The 25,766-nt window shown below is 40.0% G+C and overlaps 1 long non-coding RNA gene across 1 annotated transcript in view; it reads left to right on the top strand.

Annotated features, from left to right (window-relative positions):
* Positions 1–15,371, top strand: part of LOC142072858 (uncharacterized) — a 48,320-nt gene extending 32,949 nt beyond the window's left edge. The window contains exons 2-5 of the long non-coding RNA XR_012669461.1: positions 7,627–7,797; positions 12,330–12,411; positions 13,963–14,125; positions 14,999–15,371. This is a non-coding gene — a long non-coding RNA (uncharacterized LOC142072858). The remainder of the gene's footprint in view (positions 1–7,626; positions 7,798–12,329; positions 12,412–13,962; positions 14,126–14,998) is intronic.
* The last annotated feature ends 10,395 nt before the right edge of the window (positions 15,372–25,766 follow it).

Here is a 25,766-nt window from a genome sequence, read left to right as displayed (position 1 = left end):
CTTGTATCCCGGATGAGCCCCCATCTGAAGGAACAAATATGGACTCCGTGTAGAATCAAGCACATGGGTTTATTACGTACAGTGCGGACGGAGTGTCACCTTGCTTATTAGGCTCAGAGACACTGTCAAACAATTGATTACAATGGATTATGTGGATTTTCCATGGGCGGAGGGAACTGACTGGGTAAGCAGTCCCAAACCCCTGGATAGATCTAGCAGCAAGACGAGATAAGCACAGTAGCCAGTGGTCAAAAGGTTACATAATGTCTCCACCCATGGATTCAGGTTAACACATGACACTTAATTAGTACACAGGTGTTTTCCATTAAACAATATATAAAGTGTGTTAGTATAAAATATATATATGTTGAATTCTGATTTGGGATCCATAGATAATGAAGTAGTTCCCTTGATTGTCCAATAGGTACACACCTAGGAGTTAAAGCAAAAGGACAAGTGAAAAGTATATAGCAATAAAGGTTGTCTTTTAATTTTTCATTTGTGTTTGTAAGGCAGGTACTGGCAATGGCTTGGAGGAGAGGTGCACATCTGTGAGAGGGAGGATATCATATCTCATACTGATATATTTGAACCTCTTCCATAAACTCAAGGCTGGTGTGTAGGAAGGCACCTCTTCTACAGAAGAAACAGGGCCCCTTTCGTTCCCATGGTCTGTTCTCAACTTTGAGATAAAGCCCGCAATTATAATTTCCACCTGGCTTCTTGCTGACCAAGGTTATCTTAGCAAAAAGCAAGGTTGTCCTTTGTTCTGCTTCTTAGCTAATATTGTTCACTATTTGCTAGGCCTCTGTCTTCTTGACCAAACTCTGGATTTTGGGCCTGTAAAAAGAGCTGACACAGTCTATATATCAGGTTGTAACATAAACAGTATACAGATTTTAGCCCTTCACTGAGTAGAACTTTACTCAGGGAGTAATCATAGTGAAGACAGTGGGACAATTTCTAGAATAAAGTACATTCCTATCCATTATTGGCCACATTTTGCAGCCCCTAGGCAGATAAAATTCCCATTGAAATAAATACAAGTTGTATATTTTTAATTCAAAATGCTGCCCTACATGTTACACCGGATGAATACATTGAGTTGGGGAGGAGAGGGGAGAAGAGAGAAACTTAGAACTATGGCTATACTATGAAAGTAAAGAGATGTTGGTATATTATTTTTATACTTAAGCAGTATACGTGATAGGTATTGTTAGTTGGAGCCCTTTGATATGCAGTAATGCTAACATTAATTTTATATCCTTAAAAAAAACCCTCTGAAAATGTCTATTAAAATACTTAATTGCAAGGTGCTTTTTCTTTTCTTTCAATTGCTCTCGAACTTAGTGTTCTTTTTCTCAGAATATGCAGCATTTGTAATTTTGACAGCCCATCCAGGGAAGGGAGACAATCAAATGGTACAAACTGGTAAATAGAAGCAGGAGTGAAAGCTTTCAAAATCTTGAGTTGGGGAGGTGTAAGTAGGTTAACTTTTATTTATTAGAGGATTTGTAGGACTTAGAAAAGCAATTGACTTTCTGTAATTTAGAGTAAGCACTTGAAAGCTTCAAGTTATTTTTATCGATTGCAGTTCTGCCTACTGGAAGGCACCATAGCGCAATGGGGGGAAATCTTTGCCACTATTTAAAATGGAGGCGACTTTAAACCGCACAGAGGACAGTTAAGCGCCCCACACTCATTGACTTTCAATGGGAGTTGAGCCCCTAACTGCCCTTTTTGCCTTTGAAAATCTCCCCTTACATGCATGTTTATATTTGCCCTGTCCCTAGCTCTGCCCCGTCCTATGGGCTCAATCCTGCAAAACATGGAAGTTCCTTGCCCAGATCTTGCATGTGCTTAACTTTAAGCTGGTGAGTAGAACTGAGGAAATAGGGCCAAGTGGATAGGGCATTCGCCTACCACTTGGGAGTGCTGGGTTCAAATTCCTGCTCTGCCAGAGACTTCCTGTGTACCCCATGGCAAATCTCTGTGTCTCAATTCCCCATCAGTAAAATGAGGATAATAGCACTTCCCTACCTCACAGGGGTGTTGTGAAGATAAATACATTGAAGACTGTAAAGTGCACAGATATTACAGACATGGGCGGGGGGGTCAAAAAAAGTACCTAAGGTAGAACAATTTGAGTTAAAGTGACTACTTACCTGTTTTAAAATAATAAAATACTTAATTAGTGTGCTGGATCAGAGCCAGAGCACTCAGCAACGTGCAGAATTGACTAAGTACATCTTGGATTATATACTTAATGGATAGCCATATTTTAGGAAGGTGCTGTATTTTGTAACATCATTGGATGTTATAATTAAAGCTTCCTCCTAGGACACTGCTGTAAATAATGGGTATCATTCTAGTGTTTTATTCTGCTGAAAAATTATATCTCAAGGTTTTTGGTTTTTTTTAATTAATTTAAGGGTATTCTGTTGTGGAGAGAGAAAACACTTGTCATATCTCCTTTGCAGCCTATTTTAAAACTCCTGATTAGGTGCTCTGCTCTAATGATGTCCTATAAATTGAAGACACAATCATACCATTACATTTATATTTTTCACAGGACATTTTACAATCCTGTGTAGACCTTCTGGCTAATTACAGGATGAAAAATAAAAATACTGCAATAGTCAATAACATAGTGCTTCCCCAAAGCTAGTAATTTATATTCACTGTGCAAACACAGCTAAATGGATGCCAGCATTTCAAGTTTTCTGTGCTTCTGTTTGTTTATGGCCCACCACTATTCTTTAGCAAGAATTCCAGGCATATCGGTGAGGGTGAATACACTCCCATATCCTACATTAGTCAACTCAAATATGCAGGCATTCATAATAACTAAAGAGAAAGATCATTCACAATTAAAAGAATCATAGGCATTTATATGCAGTTAATGCCAGTTTCTTTAAGGGCATTCATGGCCCAAATTATTGACCAGATTCAATCAAGTCTTCAGTTTTGCATATCTACTTTTGAACATACCAATAATTGCGCACACAAAGTGTGTCACTCATAGACTCCCTGAGATGTGCACGCAAAATAGAACATGGTTGTTCAGATATGCACAATGGGAGAATGCTTCAATGCAATGTCAGTTGCATGAGCCTATGTGGGAATGCAAAAATGGAGGCAGAAGCTGAAAATGTAGGCCCTAATTATCAACTTGCTTAATCTCATATCTAACTTTAACCATATGATGAGTCTATTTTCAGGGTTTATAGTGAGTGTGTGTGTGTATGTATGTAGTGGGGATTGGGGGTGGGTTGGGGAGGGGAGGGTTGACTCCCTTTTCTCTGCTAAAAGCAGCTGGACAGTTCCCCCAGGGATTTGGAAGGAACTCATATTTTAAAGCGAAACACCACCACTATTGTCAAGTTCATGATAAAATTGGACTAATTTCACAAAATTGAAATAAAACTAAAAACTACTCCCCTCAGATGTCAGGTTTTTGGTTTCCATTCTAATTACTGTACACAGCTTCAGCTGATGGGCCTTCATACACCCAGTTCAGACAGACATTAGGTGAGAGGTACGGATAGTATCTACCCTCTGCTGGAGTGTCATTGTCTATAGATGTTGAGGAATAAACTTAACTGAACTACAGAGCTTAGATTCAAGGGAACAGTTCTGATTAGGGTTAAGGCGGACATGAAACAACGGTATAAACTTTTGCTTTCAGGACAGAAGAATTCTCGGTGGGCTCACCTCCATGGGTACGGCTGGTCAAAAGTTTTCCATCAAAACTATTCTTCAGTGGAAAATTGGGTTTCTGACAAAGTGAAGATTTTCATGGAAACTTTTGACTGTTCATTTTTTTAAAAAGCTGAAAATTTTTCAGCCAAAATCTGAAATTTGGGGGCAGGTTTCACCTGAAAACTTGATATTTTTTTTCAACAAAAAGTCAAAATTTGCCATGAACCCCACTGTGACCGGATACGTCTCAGATGGGGGCAGGTTTGGGAGGAAATTGGTTGCTGTGCTTCCCAGCTAGAGAGAGGCTGACAGCTAATAGAATGCCTTCCCTGTGGAAGGAGGACATGGATCATCTAAGAAGTGGAATGACTTGTACTGAAGCCCCATTGCCTGCTGAAAGGGATTGTAACACTTTCAAAGCCCTTTGAGTAAGAGAAGCCAATATCCTGACTGAAGCTGCCTACAGATTTTCTTTTTCTTTTCCTTCATACTTTTATTTAACCTCATTTGCTGACTGAGGACTGTTTTTGTTTTTGCTTCACCTTGGAGACTGAATGGGGAAGGAAACAGCCCAGAGGCTTCAGCTGGTGGGTTGAGCACCAACCTACTAAAGGGAGACATGCCCATGGCACCTGCTAGGGTAGGGGTAATTGGCCTACAGACTTATGCTCCCCACAGAGCTCCTGAAGTGGCTTCTCAGTCAAGCACAGATTTGTGACACCCTCTTACCCCTGTTTTCTGACCAGCTCTAGTTATGAGATTGTTGTTGGGGTCTGGAGATAGCTGCACATCGTCTTCTGGACCAGACCCGTAAGGTGGTTCTCACGCAGCAAGTCTACATAAGTAAAAGCACTCTCTAAAGAACACTTGGGAAGGAAAGGAAGAGATAGCAATGACATATGCTTCTGTTTCTGAAAGATCTGCTCTGAAAGGATGGCCATCCTGTGGGACAGACAAGACTCCAGGATGTAAACCAGGGAAAAATAAAGCTGAGAAGCTTTATTCCAGTGTTGCTTTGATGAGTTCTATTTGAATTATCCTGAGGCAGCGCTCTCTGAAGCAATCATTGGTAACATAAGGTACAACTAGCAACAAAGAAGTTAGCAGCCTGGCAGGGCTTTATGAATTCATCCAGAAAATAAAAGATGGGTCATTTGCACCATCTGCTGCATAAGTATCAGTCAAAAGGAGGACAGCTGAAACCTGGGGCCATCAATACTGAAATGCAATTTAGAGGTGAAACAGCCAAGTAAACAAAGTGACTGGGTGGCCAACAGACTGAGACTACTAGCAAGAGAAATGAGCAGACACAGCTGGTCGTATTTTTCAGTTTGCTTCTCAGTTGTCTCTCTTCCTTCTCAGATTTTCAGCACTGCTCACACATAGACATGTTGTAAAAGGAAAAGGCACAACAGCACAGTTTCTAGTGTCATGGACTCCTTGTGCCCATTCATTTTATGGTACGAGAGGAAAAAATGACACTGCATAGTTGTTTTATTCCATAAAATGATGGGCATAGATGGACTATTGAACATGTTTTTCCTATTCACAGGGCTGGAGTGAGACTACTGCAGAAAGGATCAAGTATTTGACCAGCATTGCTCTTTGGGCCCCAGTTTACAGACTTGCACATGTGCAAAGAAGGATATTCACATGCATATCGTTATATGCTCATGTAATCAAAATGGGACTATTACATGTAAACGTTGGGGCTGTGTTCATCAGGAATGTGCAAAAGTGGCTGGGTGTCTTTGCATATGCAGATATAACAATTCTACATTTATATAGGCATTAATGAATTTGGGTATTGGTAACTTATAATCATATGTCCACTAAAAGACATCAGGCCAGATTTTGTCACCTTTACTCACTGATTAGCCCTATTAATTTAGATGGGACTACTTTCAGAGTCAGATAATTACTCCATTGGTCTGATCCAAATTACAGTAAATAAAAGTGGACTTTGATCAGGGGTAATGTAAGTAATGGTGGTAGGAGCTGGTTCAAACACCTGACATTCTGATGTATGCAGTATTAACACAGGGGAAATTGGGATATCAGAATAACTTACAAAAATATGATTTTTTAAAAAGTCTTGTTGAGACTGGAAAGCCGAGATTTGTGTAAGCCAGAGAGAAGGGAATTGTAACAGTCAGAGTAAGAGGAGCGAATGCCTGGGTGTCAGGAAAGTTAAGGAAGCTAGAGGTGATGATAGGAGCTAGTGCCCTTTACTGCCCTTATCAGATTCAAATGGAATAAAAAATGGAAAGTGAACCTGAAGCCTGTGGAAGCGCTTCTGCACACACAGTGGTAGAAAATCAAACTTCTGAGTGGAAGAATTGAAAGAGAGGAATGTGTGGGACTAGAAAAACTTGCTTGTGTGTTAAGGTCTGTTTCTGAAAGGATATACACATGAACAAAATGCTGTAGGCCATGTCATTGTTATTCTCCTTCGTACCATTCTCTCTAGCTTCCAGACCGGGCACAGCTCATGAACAGAATGTACTGTACAAGTGAAGGGGGTAGGGGAGAGAAAAGGGAGAGACAGAAGAGACCAGTAAAGGAAGAGGCCTACTGTAAACAAAAAACAGCTGTTCTACTACCTTCATCAAGAGTTGATTGGACCATATCTGAGTCCTTCAGAGAATATGAATAATCCAATTATCACATTAAGAATGCAAAACAGGGGTGATGTCTGACAACATACACTCCTCGATTGTCAGTCGAGACTTTGAAAATACAAAAAGCCCAAAAAGATAGAGGACTTAAAAGAGCACAAAGTAAGAAAAATTAAAACAACCAATCAAGGTGGGTGGGAGGGAGGCATGAATGCAAACTGACAAGGAAAACCTGGTGTTCAGAAATGAGATTCCATAGCCCCTCTCCACCTTCTTCTTGTTGTTAATTTATTGGTGTTATGGTAGCACCTAGAAGCCCCAGGGATAGGCCAAGATCCCATAGTGATAGGGGCAATACAGCACAGGATAATGTTGTATCCTTGCCCCTTCATATTGCTAGTTGTCTTAAAGCTACACTGTGTCCAAGCCTATATGCAGTGGAGTAGGAGGGGGAAAGGATGCCTCCTACACACGCACACATAACTGCTCAGGAAGTAGGTGGGGAGGGATGAAGAGTAGGTGCGGCCGTGGGTTCCTGTACAACCACCAAATGCTAGCTGAAGAGACATGTGACAACTATTGGAAATTACTCCTTCCACAATAAAGCAACGGAGGCTGAGGATGCATTGTTTCACTGCAACACAGTCCTTCCAATGCTGCCCCCGGGGTAATGCAGAGACATGCTGCCTCTACTGTAGGTAGTTCAGATATCTAAAGTTAGCCCTGGGCAAGCTATTTAGAATATGGACTGTCTTCCTTTGTGTGCAACACCTAGCCCATGCTGGGCACTGCCAGTATACACATAATAATAATGCACAGAAATTTTCTCTGAGTCACTCAAGAAAACAAGACATACGGATCGATATAAATATTTGGCCCTTTAAAATTCCTCTTGGCTTTCAGGGTGAATTCCACTGAAGTCCTGTAAAGGAGACACTGTAGGAAAGGGGGAATTTTAAAGGGCAGAACTGTACACATCCTATATCTCTAGAATAAGGTTTGAATGACATTCATACATTTTGTTTTCAAATAATTACATCCTACACTGACAGAATTATCTCTGATTGAAAAATGAGCAGGGCAAACAATAACTGAGATAGTGTAATATTTTAGTAGTTCAGTGAACCATTTAAAGCAGGTATTGACTTACTCTGTTACCATAAATTGTTATATGCAGTAAAATAGACTATGGGATTGGATGATTAATGGTGAGCGCTGCTGCAGGCTGAATTTGAAACTTGGCATCCAGAATTTTTTATTAATATTCAGTGATCTTGATAATTGACATCCTTGTTTTTGTGCTTAGATTCAGCGTGCACAACAGACAACAAGAAAAGATACACACTCTACCGGCTCATATTATTCAATTACTGATTGGGCAATAGGACAGGAAATGAAATGGTTAGCTAACTACATCCTTCACAGATGGATTGGTTCTGAAGCACTGCAAGGCTCTATTTGAGATGAAAAATGATGTGTAAGTACACATATCACTAACTTGGGTGATTTTGTAAATCCCAATGGGCACCTATCTGCATCTCTAGGCACCTAAATAGCTTTGTAAATCTGGCCCCAACACACTAGATATAGGCAAAGCAGGCACTCCTTATGGTTTATTAAAATCTTTTTGTAGTTTTTTGAGTTTGCAAAATCAAGGAAAGTTCTTATCTGAGCCCAATCTTATTCAGCCTTAAAGTTTAGCAAGAGTGTGTGTCAGTGGGGGGCGGAGGGGAGGGGGATGTTCTGATCCATGTCTTTTGGCTGATATGTTGCTGGTTTTAATGGGCTTATAGAGCTCTTTTTTTATATCTCAAATGTGGTAAGTGAAGAAGATTAAGTGCTACTTATTTTTCAAGTCAACAACCACCCTTGTCTGAGAGGCAGTGACTAATGAGGCCATCTCTTTGCTCCCAATTCCCACTGTAACCCTGGTGAGGTTTTGCTGATTAACCTCAATGCTAGACATCAGGCTCACTCTTGTACTTAACTGAAATAACATGAAAGGGTCACTTTACTGCTCTCAGGCAGATTACATTAGCGAGCGTGTTTGAATGTGTGGGAGGTTTTGGCTTTGCTTATTATTTTTCTATTAGGTCTTGTCTACACTTGCAGGGGCTTGTAGAGTTTGGGCAGCTACATGCCACAGTAAAAAGCAGGCTGCGTCCACCCTGTGGTGGGTAGCTGCATGTGTCAACGGAGAGCTCTGGCATGGGGGAGACGGAGAGGAAAGGCTCTGGCAGTAGGGAGGTAGCAGGATACTACACAGCTAAAAATAGCAGCATGGACGTTGGAGGCCCTGGTTGGGTATGTAGAGGGCTCATGTTGTACATCTGACCGAATCCAGTGTATGGTAGGGATGGAACCAGCCAGAACAATCAGCCCAAACTAAAGCCCTTGAGTTTTGGAACCATTTTCACCAACTCGTCTAAAGGGAATTTAACTGATTTAGCTTGATACTGTAATTTTTAAACGCCTATTCTTCATGCATTTAAAAAGCATTGTTATTCTCCTAGTTTATTAATAAATTCTTTGAATCTGAATTCTTTTTTATTCCTCCTTTACGTAAACACACCAGTTTCTCAATTTTGAGCTGCCCAAGAGAGCTGTGTTGCTGGTGCTGGATTTTTATGTAAAGATCAAGGAAGCATGTACTTTGATAAACACATATAAAATATGGATTTTATGAACAGGCAAAGGAAAGGATGATGCAAATATGATTTCCTACCAGCTGGTGAGACTATTGTTAATGCAAAACTGCCTTACAATATCTCAACTGGAAGCCGAAGAAGGGACTAAATTTTTTTTTTGAATAATTCATAGTGAATTCCTGATTGAAAATCACTGTGTATTTCATGGACCATTTCCAAAAAGGGTTTACTTTATTGAAATTTTTCATTAAAAAGTTTGAAATGGTCTGATTTTTTAATAGAATGAAGCCGCTACATGCCACAGAAGAGTTTTACTCTGGAAAAGAAGTGCCAGGGAATCCACTAGTGACTATCTTATTACCACTGATGTTTATGTGGAAAGTGCTTTTGGTCTGTGGTGTTGGGCAGTAGTATAAAACACTTAGATTTAAAAAAAAAAAGAACTATTGTTTTCTGTTCTTGAAGCTGACATTGAAAACTTTTCAGGATTTCTTTTTTAGATTTTCAGGGTGTTTTCCCTTTCTTGTCTCCCCTTCCCATCCCTTATTTTTTCATTTCATTTCAGCACTGGAAATGGGGAGGGTGTTTGACTTGTTTTTAATTTTGTCAAAAAATCTGAAAAATCTCTGTGAAGATGGACTTCTTCGAAAATGACAATTTTTTTGCTGAAAAGAGATCACAACTAGTGTTATAAAACAGTGCTTGAGATAAGAACTAGTTACTGGAGTCTGAGACAGGATCAAGGAACTGAAATTAATACTTGGAATTTATTTGGAAACAGTTACAGTTTGGACGGAGGTACCCAACCTTTTCCGTACTGTGACCTCTCCACAGAAACAATAAGCTTCAGGATCCGCCTCCTCAGGGGTGCTGGAACAATTTTTATAGTGGGGGGTGCTGAGAGCCATTGAACCAAACTGTAAACCCTGTATATAATGGAAGCTACTTCAAGCGAGGGGGTGCGACAGAACCCCTAGTTCCAGCCCCCATGCTCCTCCTATCTTTCTATAAAGAAAGGGAGGTTTATTTTGACTCCCTGATATCATCTGAATGATGGAGCTTCCTCCCAAGATCAGCCTTCATATGGTCTTTCTCATTCCAAGAAGGCTCACACATTCCTAATCTAAAGCTTAACCACGGTTCTGTATATAAGAATCTTTTGAGTTGCAGATCATGCTAGCAGTATGAGAACTGTCATGTCTTCAGGATGGAAAAACGGAGAGGAGAAATAATACCCTGCAGTGCTGATCTCTGCCTTGGTACCAGTCTCACATCCATCAGTGGTTGTCACTGCAGAAGCCAGTATAAAGGTGTCCGCACATAGGAAAAAAAAATGTATAAATATAATGAAAACCAGTAAGGGTCCATTTTTCCTACAGAAAAAAGGAATTGAATTTCTCAGGCATGTGGCAGGAGGTTGCTGATTAAACATAAAACAATGCTATAAAAGTGGCAGTGTAAAACAGAGTTGTGCTCAGAAAATGTCTCTCTGATGAGATTTTCCCTTGTAAAACTCAATCTAGTTTCATGTATTTTGCCTATAATTTTCTTCCCTGCTCATGTCGTCCCTCGCTTTGCTGTCTCAAGTTATACAGATGAACTTCCTTTGGCACATGTACCACATTAAGATATAAAAAAAATGGAAATTTCCTAAAGATCATGCAGAGCGAGAGACGACTGATGGAATAATGGGTAGCTTGCTCCTCATTTGTACATGTCACTGTATGTTGACAAAGATCAATAGTTTCTTTTAAAGATGGCACCTTTGGGAACTGAACACTGCAGGGTATGAATAGCTGACTAGATTGTGTAAGTGTGTCTGATATCAAACTGTATTGAAATCAATGAAACACCACCTGGTCTTATTTATTGTGATGGGTAGCACACAAAGGTAGAACTATATGACAATCACCCTACAGTCCATCAGAAAACTAGATATGCAGAAAAATTATATTTGAAAAATAAGGGCGTTACATAGATATGATTTGGAGTATTTATTTTAATGTTCAGCTCTTGCTTATTCCCCCATCTCCAAATTTATCTTTCTTTCGGTCTATTCAGCTGTTATAATGATGTTGGATACTTTGATTGCATTATTGTATACAGAAACTGGCCTGCAATTTCAGAAATAGAGCCTCGTAACTGCATAGTATTGTCTGGAATAATAGGTGTTAAGAAAGTCTGGGGGTGAGTAGCGAAATAACAAATGACTAGTTAAAAGATTTAGTTCATGGCATGAGAAAATGGGCTAGAGAACCTTCTTCAAGCCTGAAACAGCCTTTTCAGGCTATTCCAAAGAAAATTCACTCACTAGGGTCTGGAACAGGATATATCATAAGAATAAATTCTCACTGGATAATTACCAAGCATTAGAAAACATTTGCTAGCTTCTGACAGAGGCAGGTAGAAATTAGAAACGAATTCTTTAATAGATGCCATTAACATCACACTATAAACTCCCCAAACTGATTAGCATCGGATAACATACATGTTTATTTCTGAAGCTGATCATGTATTAAAAAGGTTTTAGAAAATAAATATTTCTCCAAATGACTTTCCTTTCAACAGTACCAGGACTTTAAACGTATGACAGTCACGCTGTCCTACATCTGCCATTTTGTATTTGCAATATGAGTCTATGAAGTTATTGTAAACCTTTTCCTGCTGTCTTTAATAAGGAAAAGGTTCCCATTAAAATAACAGGCAATGCACACAGGTTTGGAAATGAGCCTAAACCAAAACTCTGGATTCCAACACTCTTGACCTGTGGAAAAGCTTCAAGGCTCCTCTAAATTATGTCCTGCAGGCCATGGCCACACCCTTCTCCTTCTGGCCTTGCCACTCTTGATTATTTGCCATGTCCACCTGTTTGTCCCTTATGCTGGCACTGGGAGGGAAGTTGGCTGTCCTGTATCACTCAGAGATTCCCCTTGCAAAAGGAATCTCCAAACAGAGAGACACACCAGCTTTCCTGCCCCATGCAACTAGGGAATATTGCAGAGGTGCCAGAACAGGGCTCAGGAATTGAGAGCACAGTGTCTAAAATGGGATTAATATATTTTGCTCCTTGTGTTGGAAATTTATCATGTGGAACACCTGCTCTGAAATTTATTCTGGCTCGGGACCCAAGCAAAGAGCATTATTTTTAGAGTTCAGCATATCTTCACTCTTGTTAGTAGATCAATTATGAAAACTCAGTTTCACCACATGGAGCCTGGGTCAGCAGGTCCTGTCTGAAAAAATGGCTGTAGAAAAATAAAAAGGGTTTAAAAAGTAGAAAGTGTGTGTCAAAACCTGTTAAGGCTCCATCAGTGCTTAGGGCGAGAAGCACTTTAAATTCACTATTCATTTTATTTTATAGGTGGGAGCAATGCTTTCTCCAAAAGTTATAATTCTGGGAAGGCAATAATGCTGTGGATCATAGGGATAGTCATTGTAACCAGGTATGTGTGTATGTGAGTGGATGTGTTTGCCCATATGTTTGCTGTGAAAAAAACCATTGCTTCTTTGTCATTTTTTTTCAATGTGACATAAAAGATGGTATAGTCTAGATTTCTGTAGGTTTGTTCCTTAATTATTTATGTATCAAACATGCAAGAATTTGAGAGGAGGGATGGTCTTCTGGTAAAATAAATGGATAGGCCCTGCAGAAAACTCAGGGTTCAATTCTTGGTTCTGCCATAGACTTTCTGTGTGAACTTGGGCAAGTCATTTAATCTGACTGTGCCTCTATTCCCCATCTGCAAAATGGGGATAATTGTTCTTTTCCCCCCACCCCTGTCTATTTAGATTGTGAGCTCTTCAGGAAGAGGACTGCCTATTATTGTGTTTGGAGTGTCTAGCATAATGAGGCCATGTAGTCAGTAAAACAAATAATTACACTGATAATATACACATTTTCAGAAAAAGTGTCCTCTTTATCTGTCTTTTTTTGTTTGTTTGTTCACATATACCTGGCTAATTTCCATAACCCAGTCTCCCATTTTGTTTCTGCAATTGAGAGCACAGTTTAGGTGATTTCAGTCATAAATCAGGTACTGAGATATCTAAGCAACCTTAACTGCACCCACAAAAATTGTGGGGGCAAATTTTAGCTCTTCTGAGATTAAAGAAGCTATGAGCCATGTCTTGAGGCTTAACAGTACATCTGAAATCCCAACTGATCAGACTCATTTGCTAGGAGGAGATAGACTAGTTTGACATTCATTTCTGACAGTCCTTAAATCTCCAGTTAAAAATGTCACTTTTATTATACAAACCTATATTTCCTCCAGACGTTTTTATTACTTATTTCACTCAAAAATCTGCATTTTAATTAGATGTTCTAAGGACATCAAACTCCTAAAACTTTCAGCAGCTCATGAAGATTGGGGACCAAATTATGGCTGTTGAAAGTCCATTTACTTCAGAGGAGTTACACCAGCAGAGAATTTGACCCTAGCTGTTCTCATTAAAGACGCTCTTATTTCTGGCCACTAAGGGAATCTGAGCATTGCAAGTACCGACTGCTCGTTAATTACCTGTGCATATTTGTCAACTGAAGACCTGATCTTTTCATTGATCTGAGGAAACATGATTATATTTCTAAAGAACACAGTGTCTCAAAGCAGGAGATTCTGGAGTAATGTGATGGGGTATACACCACTCTGGACAATGTGGAGGTTAAGGAGCTGCTCTGAGCTCATCCAGCTTTGCCCTGCCACACCTTCAAGACATGCACTGGCTGGGAGGAGGAACATAAAAGAAGAGCACAGCAGCTCACTTGTTGGTAGACCAGGGAAGAGAACAGACCTTCAACCGTCCTCTCCTGAAGAGAGGGCTGAGGGAAGGCAAGGTCTTCCAAGACAGTGTTTTCCCAGGCCTCTCACAGAGGGAAGGGAGGGCCAGATCCTGAAACACCCTGCCTGAGAGGAGGCCTTCCTGTCTATCTCTTTTACTAATTCAGTTTATTTGTGCTCATTCTTCTTGCTTTTTGTTCACTGATTACCGCAAAGGGGAGAGACTTTTGAAGTGACCTGGGCAGAGAGTCAAGCTGCAGGAAGAGATAGGCCACCACAGGGACGGAGTAGCAACTATCAAGAGACCCCAATGGAGAGAGAGTTACTACTACATGCCCACCAATGAGGAGGTGCCACAAGTGAGCTAACCCACTCCCAAGTAATGAACTCATTCATTTGAATTTTCTTAGTGCACTTTATGCTTCATTCTGCATGTTACACCAGCTTGTGTCAGTTACTGAATATTAAGTAATCTGACATAATGCAATCTGACAGGATGCTGCAGGCAGGGAATCTGAAAATTTAAACTGCCTAAAGGGGAAAAAAAAGCTGATTCAAAATTTAATGCAATATTTTTTTCCAACTGTACCTTGCTACTTGAAGAAAGGTGTGGGTGAATAACATGAAAAACGAAGCTGAAGTCAACGTACTTATCATGGTGTCTTCACTGCGGTGAGTCAACTGCTGCCACTCCCCCGTCGACTCCGCCTGCCCCTCTTGTGGCAGTGGAGTACAGGTGTCGATGGAAGAGCGCTTGGGGTTGATTTATCACGTCTAGAGTAGACGCGATAAATCGATCCCCGCTGGATCAATCACTGCCCGCCGATCTGGCGGGTAGTGTAGACATACCCTTAGTAACTTAGTTATTCCACTTGTAACTTTCAGAGATCGAGATTATAACTTGGGCTGTACAGCTGTGCAGGTACATAAGGGACTTCTCCTTGTGCCCCTCCATAGGCTACTCACACATTGCATCCAGCTGCAGAGGGCTAAGAGGATGCTGCACACCTGTTAGTCCCTGCTGGGCTGGATGATCAGGCAGTGGATGTGAAATTTATTCCCCAATATACCAGTCAGTAAAGCTGAATACTTACTGTTTCTTCTCTGAGCTTCTTGTGGGGCATCACAGCTACACACAGCTTGTGGCAATGCCACCAACTAGAATGAACAGAGTGTAGGACTGCCAGTAACCAAGCTCTCCTGAAGGGTAATCCCAATTCTAACATTAACACTGCTTCTCTTTTGGCCTCAGGTAATTAGCTCAGAGTTGCTGAGCACTCCCAGCATCCATTGACTTCACCTGGATTTGTAGGTGCTCAGTGCTACTGAGAATCAGCCCCCATTAATCGTTCTGTCCCATCTTCCCCAATTGAAGAAAACAAGAGGACGATATTTCCCTGCCAAACAACTGGGTTCTGAGGAGAAGCTGTTTAATATGCTCTTTGAGAATGAACAGAGCTTTGATACAGCAAGTGCTAATTGCTATTTTCCATGTGCACAAGTAAGCTACAAGATGTGGGGCAGAGCATATATCTTCAATGTCTTCACATGACTAAACATACATCTACACAGTCTGTATTTGAGGAACTTTGGCTGAACGTTTGTCATGAGCTGTTTTTCTGAAAACCTCCTGTCATGAATAAATTCATAATAAAAGGGATTTTATACCCACTTTCAAGGTGGCCATTTCTGAGGTCCTTCATGACAAAGGACATTCCAGAAACACGGAGCTGCAGAAAGCGAAGCTGTGATTTAAACCACAGCCCATGCTATGAGCTGGTGTGGTGGTGCAGTGCCCACGGAGGAATTCTCAGAGATAGTGTTTCTGAGACACTCCTCTGGAAACAGAAACACTGATAGACCCTTTGATAGGGTACAGTCTGCCCTTCCTCTGATACTTGGCCCTGTGCAGATGTGGGTCAGGCAGGTCCTTTGGGTTTCTGTTGCCACCTATGACACTAGAGATCTTGGTCCTTCAGCATCAGGGGCCTGATGGAATTCTCATTGAAATCAGTGCAATGACTCTCCATTGACTCCAAGGGAATAGGACTGGGCTCTATGGATGAAATCCTGTCTGATCCCATTAAGGTCAGTGGGAGTTCTGCTATTTTCTTCAATGGAGCCAGGATTTCACCTCAGCAGTTTAAGGACCAGGATTGTGCCTAACTTCTCAGAGGCTCAAAAGGGGGAAGTCTCCTGGTGCCCTTTCCTTCCACTGCTTGTCCAGGTGTCAGTGCCAGATACAATTAGAAGATACTCTTCTTGAATCTCCAAGCACCAGACAGCTATGGCCCCATATCCTCCAAGATAAAGGGTGTTGAGGGAGTGAGACATTTGGTTCGGTGATTAAGACAAATCCAGGTATCACTGTAAAGCCCTACTGCATCAACCTTGTTCTACTCCCGGGAGATCATGCCGCTACACTCGCAATGCTAAGTATGCAAACATTCTGGGAAATTATCAGATATAGCTTTCTTTTCCACTGTACTACTTTAAAACGAGTCAACTCAGTCCCCAGACTGCACAGTGGGTATTTTTTATTGTTAGCATGATGCCTTCATTTCAAATCTTAGGACTGAGTTGTCAATGCAATTTGAAATATGATAAGAAAAAACTATAAATTCAAGGCTTACAGTTGATTATTCATAATTGAGTTACAGCTCATTTGTATATGTCATCTCCAGCCCCTCTGTATAAGAGCAGTGCTAAGTTCTGACCACACCACCAAAAAGAAAAAAAATGTCATTTCTTTCCTGTTGGTTCATTTCTAGTTCCAGCTTCCCACTCTTCCTCTGAGTTGTGCATACGAGGAGTAAGCTTTCCCACCTGTCCCATTATTTAATTCTCTGACCCTTGTCCCAAATGTCTGGATGCATGACAGATAATACCCCATCTTTAAATCTTGACAAATGAATACTAATATTGATAGAAAAGCAGTATAGATCTGCCCCAACACTTAGGTTAGAGTATATTGCAGGTATCAAAGGGGAGACACTGTCTAGTGCAGCAGTGGGCATGTGGCCCGTCGGGGTAATCCGCTGGCGGACCGTGAGACAGTTTGTTTACATTGACCATCCACAGGCACGGCCGCCCGCAGTTACCAGTGGCCGCAGTGCGCCGTTCATGGCCAAGTCTAGGGATCACTCAATTCCAGGGATCACCTCTTCAAATGAGGTAAATAGTTATAGTTCCATACCTAAGTTTCTTTGTGAATCTAATCCATTAATGGTGTTTACAAATTTATAATAAATAGAGAACATTTCTTATCATTTACTGTAGGTACTATATTTTCCACTGTTTGTGTCCTACATTTTTTATTGCATTCATATTGTAATGGGGTGTTTTTATATCCCTAAGTAATGCTAATTTCTGAAATATATCAATTGGTTCTGAAATTACTTTATGGAATTTTACCTATACTTATTGCTTTAGGAAAGATAATTTCTGATTATGGATTAGCAGCTTCTGCTGTATTCAGATTTCATACGTATATCCATCAGTCAAAAATACCTGATAGATAAAAGCTACAATTGGTAGATGCTCCAAAAAGTTAAAAATCTTTGAGCAAAAATTAAAATGACCAGTGGAAGAAGCAACAAGGGTATTTGGGCTGCAACAGCTTTACTTCCGTGCAAAGCGGTGAAGTGGTAGATACTGCTACAGGACTTTGGAAAATATATTGCCAAGCTGCTCCTTAGAATATTGAATTAGTTCCTCCATTGAGGTTAAAGGTATTAGGCCAAATTCTGCACCTATTGAAGTCAACGGGAGTTTTTATAATCACTGCAGCTGGACCAGAATTTGCCCTATTTCTTCATGTCTGTGTGTACATTTTTTATGGCATAAAAGACCGCCTTTTCCATTTCACCCAATTACTGCTATCCAAGTTGGTAATGGGGTAATTTTCAGCACATCAAATGCACTCATAGACGCATCTCATCAGAAAATTGTGGCACATCTATACTACTGCATAGATAACAGGGTTGAAGTGACCTCCTGTGTCAGCTATTCTGTCCATCTGAATCACAGTAGGATTGTTTCAATGCTTTCTAAAGCATCACTAATATAGCTGATTCTCAAGCCTTGCACTGAATATCTTTACTGACATCAAATCCTCAACCTTTGTTGGCAGCTAATTCCTTGGCATTCTCTAATTGTCAGTATGCGTCTTAGCTGCATTTATTCTTTAATTATGTTGTAGGAGAAAAAATGAGTTCATGCCATTGTTAATAGGAGCAACATGATATTTACCCTCTTTAGCAATAAATATATTGCAAAGTCCTCAACCCATTCATTTTTGATGGTAGAGAATATTAAGTTATGCAGGTTCTAGAATCTGAAATGAATAAATTTAAATTCATTACTTATACACAAACCCCAACAACAATCTTAACACTGACTTGATTTTTGCTATAACTCTGGCAATAACAATTCTGCCGAATTTCAGTTTACTGACTTTCAAAAATCCAATTTAGGATTAACGTGAGAGCAACAACTAATGTGAAAAATTACTTTGAAATTTTTGGGTCTTTAAATGTTAACTCACAGCACTTAAGAAAGACATTTCACTGCAGGCTTAAAAAATCCATACATCTCAGAGAAAAGAGGCAAGCAGTTGACTATTAAAGCACAATTTTACCCAGCTGTCAAGTTGAACTGGGTATCTTGCTTTATTGCAATCTGATCATTTCAAGCAATACTTTAACATTAATACACTGCTTAACATTGATGGATATGTTACTGGATCCAGAGAAGATAATATTTGACATCAGTATTCTCTTCTTACTACTCATTGCAGTCCCAAGTTTTTTGGTTAGTTACAGCAATGATTCCAGCTTTTTTACCTCCTCAAACTTGATGAACAGTACCAGTAATTTGACTTGGAAAATGAAAACACAATACATATGATGGGAAAAATTATCCAAAACAGGGATATTCCATACAAAGGTGAAGTTTGGAAATCAGCAATGCCAAAAAAGATCTAGGGGTGATAGTGGACCGCAAAAGAGACCTGGGGTCAGATCCTAAATTGGTGTAGCTCCATTGACTTTGGGCTTGCATTGGGATAAGGAGAAAATAGAGGCAAATTGCACAGCATGGAGAGGAATAAATCCTATCATAAGGGTATGTGAGAGGAAAATGGGTACACTGGATACGTTTCCCTCTCTTTCATATAACTACCTTTCCAGCCTCTGCAAGTCATTTGTCACAGCCACAGAGAAAAACTAGACAAGGTAGGAAATTGTGGAAGAGGCCCCATCTGAGCAGCATTCTCTTTTCCAACTTCAACTGCTCCACCAGGAAAAGTCATGGAGAGCAACCTGTGGTTCCTCTGCAAAATCAGAGCCCCAAAGGGGTCTGGCAATTATTGGCAGCATTTGGCTGTTGGCCCTTCTATGCTCCAATGGTTGGTGGAGAGCTGGAAGGGAGAGAGGGGAGACCAGCAAGCTACCTCCTCACAGTTGGGCAGGATCCACAGAGCTTAGGCTTCAGAGTAACAGCCGTGTTAGTCTGTATTCGCAAGAAGAAAAGGAGTACTTGTGGCACCTTAGAGACTAACCAATTTATTTGAGCATAAGCTTTCGTGAGCTACAGCTCACTTCATCGGATGCATACTGTGGAAACTGCAGAAGACATTATATACACAGAGACCACGAAACAATACCTCCTCCCACCCCACTCTCCTGCTGGTAATAGCTTACCTAAAGTGATCACTCTCCTTACAATGTGTATGATAATCAAGTTGGGCTATTTCCAGCACAAATCCAGGTTTTCTCACCCTCCGCCCCCCCCCCCCCCAAACTCACTTAGGCTGAGTTCTGGAGATGCTCTGTACTCCACACCCCTGCTATTTCTGGCTGTGGGGGTTGGAATTAATATTCAGAATCCATTGTAGCCCAAGAGATTTTACCTTATTGTTTTTCTTGGCTTTTTTGTAAAAGGGAAGCATGTGAACCAATGTGATTTTGAGCAGCATGAGTCTGATCCTGCAATATGCTGAGCCCTTTTGCCTTGATTCAGCAAAGCCTAATGTTATACATGTGCCTAAGAAGCGGTCTGCTGGATTGTGACCAGACTGCTCAGCACATTACAAGGCAGATCCCTTTTTCAGACCAGAGAACTGAGCCTCTCTTGTTACAGCTTTGGAAGGGACATGACTAGAATAATGCAATTCCTTCTGTAGTCCTCACGTTGCTGGAAAGATGTAGTCAACTTGGAAGAAATTCACAGATGAGTAATAAGAACAATTAACTGACTGGGGGGAAAGACTTGCTAAGATTATAAAAAGAACCAAATATGTAGACTGTCTAGATGATGATTAAAGGAAAAATATCAAGGAAACAATTCCACTTCTGTAAACTCTCTTGAATTACAAAAGAACTAAGCCTTATAGCGAAATATATCAGTGCATTTTGGAGTAATGATTGTTCTGTGACTTTGAAATAGCCTCCCAAGGGAGATAGTGGAAGCCCAGTCCACTGAGGCATTTAAAAAGACAGTTTTATGCTGTTGTGAACTGAGAGTGAATTTGGCTCAATGTGTTCAGTACAGTGCTTCATCCCAGGAGTTAAAAAGTATTTACAGGACTATTGAAGAGAGGCAGGATGGCCTTGGTGCTAGTACACATTCAGTCTTGGGCTAGATTATGGAACCTTTACTCAAGCTGGTGAGCATTTACTCACATGAACAGTCCCATCTCTTCTCTATGTATCAGTTTCCCCATCTTCTAATGGGGATAATAACACTGATCTGTCATACAAGATACGTATAGGTGTGAATTCATTCATTAATATTTGCAAAGCAATTTGAGATCCTTAGATGGAATTATATAAGTGGAAATTCTTATTAGTAATGGGTCAAATTCTTAGCTTTGACTCATTTTCTACTTGTTCTTTAGTCAGTCAGATTTCAATTGAAGCTAAGGGAGGATTATATGTGTTTCATGTATGCTTGCTGGGTAATATCATGAAGGACTCTGTGTGTCTAAAAATAAACTGGCTGTTTATTAAGAGCTCAGCATGCAGAGATGCTGCAACTAAAGCTAGTATTCTGGCCATATGCACACCAACTTCTGGTTCCTCCTCTAAACTCTTCCCTCCTGCACCTTGTGCTTCTCCCTCCAAATTTGATGCAGGTTGCTACAGCATGAATAGGGATGACCAAAATGGAGTGAGGAGTTTAGGACTTGGATAATGATAATTATCAGTAGTAATCCTAGTAATACAAATGAATAGTAAATTCCTCAACATAAAAGAAACATGAAGGTCTTTACTCTGCAGACCTATGTGTTTAATATTCTCATGTGGTACAATACAATTCTGATTTCATTTAGAACCATAGTATGGTTCTATAACAAACCCCGTCCTCATCCAAAGGACCTGATCCAAATCTCATTGAAATCAATGTAAAGATACCCAATGACTTGGCCCATGAAATTTGTGAGCTATACAAAGGCCTGGATTGGTGATCACCTTACACTCTTTGATGAAATTCAGAATGCTAGTTATGCAATTCATAACAAATTACTGAAATCACTGTTGGGAAGAGAATTGAATTCTCTTGTTTTCAGATAAGTGCTCAGTAATGCAGCTAATGGGAGAGCCTTATTAGCTTAGCCCACTGCCTGCTCTTTTGAAATTAGATTTCCTGCTGCTACTCAGACCACTCCAGAGATGAATGGCCAGGATCTGTGCTCAGTTCCATATTCATTGCATTCAGTTTAAAATGAGCACAGGATTTGATGTAAATTACCACTGTGCTACTGACCTCAATGGATCTACACCAATTAACATTAGCTGAGAATCTATCTTGAAAAGGTGCAAAAACATGTTGAGAATCAAATGATTTTGTCTGCACAAAGTAAAACGAAATATGGGTGTTTTTAGCTTGCTTATCTCAAAACAGGAATCAATACTTTCTATTTAAGAAGGCACTTTAGGAGGAAGGAAAACACAACCTAAATTGCCACTGTCTATCTGAAATTACTCTTGCTTACAAAACATTTCATTTAAATGAGGCTTTATAAACAACTATGCTTTGGTTAGGCATTCTGGTACTACAAAGATGGACACCATTACAAAACCTCAAGGTAGACACTGATAGAGTCAAATGACAAATTTCTATATGCTTTGACATTTGTCTGACGCTATCCCTGAAATCCTCTTTCAATTTTTAGAAAGTCACCCATCACCATGTTATCTGAGTCCTACTACTGGGAATTCAACATCCCCTTGTTAGGACATACCTGGATGTTTCAAAATGCAAACAGTGTCTAATGTTTGCTACTCTAAAGTATTTCCCATAACCATATATTTCTATAGTAGTGATTCTAACAACACAGCACCTTATTAGTTCAAGCTAGCCACTATGCTTTAACATTACATGTCAAACAAAAGTTTTTTGTTTAAATTATTTTAACTATATAAATATGAGCAAAGGAAAATATCTCAGCCTATGAATAGGATGTTGTGAAATTAATTCTGTGTAGAATTGATCCAGTTACAAATTGTAACTGTCATAAGCAGAGCCCCCAAACTCTATTACATTAATTTATGTTGTAACTTGTGTTGAAGACATTTAGTGCTGATGAAAATGACATTACACTATACTACTGCCTATCTAGTCTCCTACTATGTACAACACATTTTTTTGATGATTTAGTTGGTTTAAAAACACTTGAATCTACACACCAAATACATTTCAAAAAGTCAAGTCTTATTCACAAGGGAGTAGTTTTCAAAGGAAAGACTCCTGGAAACTCTTAGGAATTTATAACCCAGATAAAGCAAGGTAATATATGTGGACAGATACATTTATTTAACAAGACTTTGAAGATATGAACATGACCAAAAGTATATACTGCTTAGTGAATGTTAATGTTATTCCCCAGCTTGTTTTGACATAAGATCTATAAAATCTCCCATTGACTTCCATGGAGTCAGGATTTCATCCATAGTGAAATCAGCTAAGCTACAAATAATGGACAAGTCTGTTTCTTGTACTATACACCCATCCAGAGGTGTAAGGGGGAGTAAGACCAAATGATGGAGTATAGGGATGATGATCTGCATTGTGGATCACAGTATGGTCTCTGTGTGGCTGCTGCTCCTCCTCTTATGGTGGGACGCTACTAAGCAAGGGTGGGGAATGTGTGCATTCGTGGCTTTGTCTACCTCCACTTGATGCATTAGCCAACAGAAATGAACCAGTGCAGATGAAAAAGGGATCTGCTTCTGGTGCTGACGAGCAGCAGATTAATTCTCTCTGGAGCAAGGCAGGGAACCAAGGGACAAACTTGAACTCTCAGGATCACAGTTTGTTCTCTGATCTGCTTCTGAGACAACTCAACTAGATGTTGCTGCGTACTCAGAACAGCGGTTGTGATATCACAGTCTAGTCCAATACAGGCTGTTGCTACTCTTCTGATGTGAAATGGAGAGCTGCCAGAGCAGTAAAGCAAAACCTAAAGAGGAGCCACTGAAATAGAAGTGAGAGCTGCTTTGGAGATGATGAGCTCCATGAAGCTAAGTTTATCTGGCAGTGGTGAAAGAAGAGAGGAAGGTGGGGGGAAAAGATAGATAGAGCTCCTGCAAGAGGCTTGGAGAAAGTGTACTAGCGAGAGTTTGATCCAGTTCGAGGTATGGAGTGGGAGACTCAGCACCATGAAACACAGAAGAAAAGTGGCCCAAATTCAGATCTGGATTTCAACTGCCCCCAAAGTGCAGAGGCGATGAGATCTAGATTTTATTTCATCTCTTTAAATCTGTCTACTTAAAGAACATCAATATCACCTCCAGGTAGCATACCAGCTGGCAAGAACAAACCTGAAACTCAACTAGTGCCTATCTCATGACAGATCCAACACCTCAGCCCCCTGATTTTGACCTTCCATGCCATCTGTGGGCAAGCTCAATTGCTTCAGATGTGGAGAGATCAGATGTGCTGCTAATGGCTATAAGTGGGCCTTTGTGAGTCTCTCTTCTGCTGCTATGGCCTGTTAGAAGATGTAGATCATATATTGCAGGCTGCATCCATTGGCAAGGGTTGCCTGATACCCTCATGCACATTGAATGCCTGATACCCTCATGCACACCCTCAGTCATTGAATGGGTTAAGATATTTAGACGAACATGCTTGACTTGAATGTCAGTGTAAATGCAACCACAATAATAAAATAACAACTCATTATAAAGACAAATGTATTTATTTATTTATCATGAGCCTTAGTGTTTGTATTTCTATTGCAGTACCACAGTGAGGCCCAAGTATTGCGCACACAATGAAAAGGCACTCACTACGCCAAAGCTCATCCAGTTAGTCAGAGCTGTAGGTAATCAGAATCTGAATTCAGAATTCTGGCACTCTGAAATTCAGAGAGAAGAGATGGAGGTTTGGTTTGGTTCCCTATATGCAATGGTGATGCTGCTGCTGTTGTTTGTTGTTTTCAGACAGAAAAATGCTCAGTTATGGGGGTTTCATTCCATCTTGACTTTTGTGTTGACTTCTCATGAAACTGAATGGTTTATGATACTACCAGAACCATCCAATAGAACTGCATCCCAATAACTGTCACTTGGCTGTTTTTATTCTGTGACTAATAAGTGAATGGATAAATAGCTAATCCATTAAGAATTTACCTTCTTAAATATAATGCACACAACCATATTGTGTTTATTTAAAATAAATACTATCTTGATTGCAAACTCTTCAGAGCAAAATCCTTGTGGTTTTTTTTTCTGGTAAATGCCATGCCCTTTGTGTGTGTGTGTGTGTCTTTACATATGTTAAATAACAATACATATATGTCTGCCTTCACTACAGCTAAGGCATTTCTGAAGTGCCCATTAATGTAGAGTCTAGACACCAGTTGTAATGTTGAATTATATTTCTGTAACAAATAGTGAGAACTCAAATAAATCCCTAAAAGGCCCTTTCTATATTCTTACATAATATATAAACTTTGAACTATAACATTAAGAGAAGATACTCTAATCCAGCATGAAGCAAGGATAAAATAAATTTCATGTTTTTTAAGGCTAAGGGGACCATTATAATCCTTTACTCTGATATCCCTGTGTAACACAAGTCATAGAACCTCACACTGTAGTTTCTGAATCAAGCCCATAACCTCTGTTTGCCTATAGCATATCCTTTAGAAAGACTTGATTTAAAGTCTTCAAGTGCTTAGAATCCACCACAGCCATACGTAAGATGTTCTAATAGTTAAAGTCTATCTGGATAATATATTTATCTCTACTGCAATCAGAAAGGAACAAAGATATTTTTTGTGTCTGGGATATATGCACATAGTCAGATATACAGTGCTCTTTCTCATGTAATGGAAATCAGGGAAAGATTTTAAATGTACTAAAATTCCTTCAACCTCTTCATCCCTTGCTGAATCTCTCTGTTTTGCTCTCTCCCCCAGCCTTCCCATACAGATTCAGTACTCCTGTGCTTTATTATTTATTTTATTTACTCTCTTCCTGCTCAGAAAGGTGAAACCATGTGATCAGTGAACAGAAACCATTCCATCATGACCAATCACACAGTTCTAAAAGCAAATTCCATAGAGAGGCTACTGGAAGGGACACTTGTTGCAAACAGTTGATGAACAACCCATTGTGTCAATAAGTGTCTAAAATCCATCCTTCAGCAACTGTGAACACACAAAACATTGAAAATCAATGGGTAGGAGAAAAGGTCCAAAGCTAATAAAGAAATAATTCAGCATTAATAGTTTGACCGGTTATTTGGCCCTTACTACTCTCTTTGGTTCATTTCCCATCCTAGTTCTATTTTGGGGAAGGGAGAGGGGTGGATTCCCTCTCTTTCTTTCATCCATGTGTTGTAACTAGCCTTCTGATGGTCGTTACTCTGGAAGAATATGCTTGATTTGGCTATTGCTTTTGGCTGCATTGTCCGTGTTTCCATCATTAGTGTGCTGTACATTTTTTTTCAGCCCTTGAACCTGTCAATAGAGCATGTCAGCTGTATTTCACATAAGCTTTAACCGATGT

Source organism: Caretta caretta, chromosome 7 (assembly GCF_965140235.1).
Source record: "Caretta caretta isolate rCarCar2 chromosome 7, rCarCar1.hap1, whole genome shotgun sequence".
Lineage (NCBI taxonomy): Eukaryota > Metazoa > Chordata > Testudines > Cheloniidae > Caretta > Caretta caretta.
The sequence above is the reverse complement of the archived record's forward strand: the minus strand, read 5'-3'. Positions and strand labels throughout refer to the sequence as shown.